Source organism: Polistes canadensis, unplaced genomic scaffold (genome assembly GCF_001313835.1).
Source record: "Polistes canadensis isolate GaletaPanama2010 unplaced genomic scaffold, ASM131383v1 scaffold_229, whole genome shotgun sequence".
Classification (NCBI taxonomy): domain Eukaryota; kingdom Metazoa; phylum Arthropoda; class Insecta; order Hymenoptera; family Vespidae; genus Polistes; species Polistes canadensis.
The window spans coordinates 163,624-167,184 of record NW_014569776.1 but is presented as its reverse complement, the minus strand read 5'-3'; positions in this window follow the sequence as shown (position 1 = coordinate 167,184).

Genomic DNA, 3,561 nt, shown 5'->3' with positions numbered 1-3,561 from the left:
TTTGATAATAAGCTTTTTAGAAGGATCACAGGATGCTGAAGAAAGTGGCATGTAAAAATAAAATACTTTTCGGCACACCCATGTTGTTTTCTTAGAAATCAACATTATTTTTTAAACTTCTGCATTTTTATCGCAAAAAGAAATGTTTAACAGGATCATAGAATGTAGAAAGTGGTTGGAGAAAGAATAGAAAAAAATAATGAATGGAAAAACCATGAAAATACTGTATAAAATACGAATACTTTATTTTTCATCGATTTATTTAATGCGTCTCGAAACGCATCGGACTAAATATATTTACAGACGTATTTATGGAACAATATTGTTTTTTTTTTTATTTTTTTTTCTTTTTTTCTTTTACGTTTTATATACTCATAGTTGCAACTAATATTTTATTTTAATGTTTTTTCGTTTTTTCTTTTTTTTTGTTCTCGTTAAAAAGTAAATTTTACGTGCTAGAAAAATTTAAAAAAAAAAAACAAAATAATAAAATTGTAAGTGTCAAGTTTATTATTCTTATATCTCGTTCGATTTATTATCGTTTTTTCGAAGAGTTGAAACTATATATATATATATACATACATATATAGTCGTTATATGTGTGCGTATTATTCCGAGCGAAGTTTATGGGGGTCTGAGGTATATCAGTGGTACTCTATTGCGCTTTTCGTTTTTATCTTTTCGTATATCAACAGTTATACTTTTAAAATCGCATATTTCGTCTTAATTACGTGTTTAACGATACACGATATAATTATTATATAATATAATATAATATAATATAATATAATATAATATAATATAATAATATATAATAATATATAATAGTAATAATGATAATAATAATAATAGAAATGTGGTTGTTTGTGCATTAACATTAAATGCACCTGCAATGTTTCGTTTCTTGCCACAATCTTTTTTATTTCGCTCTGTAATCATAAACAAAAATTTTTAATAATAATAATAATAATAATAATAATAATAATAATAGTAATAATAATTATTTATATATATATATGTACATATAATATCAATCCAAAAAATTATATTTGAGTGCAGCCGACATGTGCAATCAACAAAAATGGATGAAGAAAAATTAAATAAAAACGGGAGGATTAACACGATTACAATATTAATAGAAAAAAAAAAATAAGTATACGCACTGATATGTGCATGATTAATTATTTACAAATAAAAATATGAATAAATGTATTATATTCTCTTTTATATTTTCTATTATAATTTGTTTTGAATACACACTATTGTTTAACACTTCTTTTTTTTTTACTAATTAATTTCTAATCAGCTCTCTCCCCGTCTATGATTTATTTTGTTTTTCTTATATTTTTTTTTATTCGTTTTTTCTTTTTTTTTTACGACGCGCGCACTTAATGTTAATAATAATTATTAAACAACAAGGTACATGAATATAAAAGCGTATTATTTTCTTTTTCTTTGTTTTTGCATTGCTTTATGTTTTTTTGTTGTTGTTTCACACTCTTATAATTAATTAATTATTATTATTATTATTATTATCATCATCATTATCGTTATCATTATTATTATATAATCATAATGGAAAAAGAAAATAATATAAATGATTTGTCTTGCGAATGGGCTTGTTGAATAACTTCATTTTTGTTTTATAATTATTTGTTTGTTTTGTTATATTAATATTATTTTATATAACGCATCGCACGTATTGCGTGTCTACGTCGTGTTAGAAGAATTTAGAAACAAAAATTCGTGGCTTTCGTTATTTCAATTAGCGAATGAAATGTTTGTATCTGTAATCGTACGATTAAAAAATTGATGCCACGAATTTGTTCAAATTCTTCTCGTGTCTGTATGTATGTGTGCGTGTGTTTGATGTATTACGTGTTTACTTTTAATTAACTTGGTCAAGGACACTCTCTTATATTAATCGATTTCTTTATTAGAATTGTACTAGGATTTGGTTATCGATAATATAATATATACATATATATGTATGTATGTGTAATGTGCGTGCATATATATGTGCGCATTATTTAACACATTTCATATATTTCATTTCTCATTTATGTTATTTATTTCTTTCGTGGCACTTTAATGTTTCCTTAATTCTTTTTTATATTTTTATTTTTTAATTTAAGGCCAAATGTTTCTTTCTTTTTTTTTTTTTTTCCTTATTTCTTTTCTTTTTTTTATTATTTTTTTTCATTTGACACTTTTATTTTAATAGTTTTATATTATATATATATATTTAATTTTATTAAATTTGTGTTATTTTTTTTATATCAGCTGTTTTAATTTTATTTATACTTTGGACTTATATTTAAGTACTAATTTATATTCAAAAGGCTACTACGCAAAGATTGGAAATTTTTGTTTAATTTCTTTTCGTTTTTTTTTTCTTCATTTTTTGTTTTTGTTGATCTCTATTTGTCAAATCTTTGTAGAAATTGTGTTGAAGGCACTAAATTCCTCGATCTTTTTCTTTTTTTTTCATTTGCGTTGGCCACGTTATATATTTTTTTCTTTTTTCTTTTTTTTTTTCCTTTGTTAATTATCCATTCCACTTCGATCTTATTAATATCTTACATTTCTAAGCGTACGTGTCGCTTTTTTTTCCTTTTTCTTTTTTTTTTTTTCTCTAAATGTTTCTTTGCATTTATCTATTATTTTTAAATTAATTACATATTTACAAAAAGAAATGCGACTACGAAAAAAAAAAAAAAAATAAGGGAAAAAATCAAAAATAATAAAACAATTAACCCATATGCGAATTTATTGTACGGTGTTGTACGGCCGTTAAATGTTTCTTTCATTTTATTTTATTTCATTTCCCGTTTCAAATTCGCTTTGCTATTTCATAAAATAAAAATTAAACAAAATTCAAATGATAAACAAAACTTTAATCAATGGTAATTCGTACAATTTCATATTAATTTTTTCAATTTGTAACAACGATTGTTTGAATTTCGCGTGATTTTACTTGGAATCTTAATTTCACGTACAAATATTACTGCCATTTTGTTCTGCACTTATTCTTACTTTTGTTTTTTTTGTTTTTTTCTTTACACACACTAGGCATTCGTTGTAAATTAATTTTAACTCTATCTCACAACCATACGCACAAACAAACAAACAAACACACACAACAAACACGCGTATGCATTCAATCTTGTTTTTTTTTTTCTATTATATAGTTTATATTTTGTTTTTGTGTTTTTTTTAATATAAATGTGCGGGATTGGCACAACCGCTGATAGGAACCGGGTGGTGGAACAAGCGAATAATAATAATAATAATCGCGCGTCGCCATATTTAAACTTTCTATGGATTCTGCTATATATGTATACTGCGTGTTTATTAATTTTATTCTAGCAATTTAAAACAAAAAAGGAAATAAAAAAAAAAAAAAGGACAAAAATCTTTGACGTTGAACTCGGTGAGAATAAATTTTTGTATAACGTTTTAATCCTTTTTTCTTTTATCTTTTTATCTTATTCACACAGATATTTATATATTCGCTTATTAATTAATTATTATTATTTATTATATTAATAAATATAATAT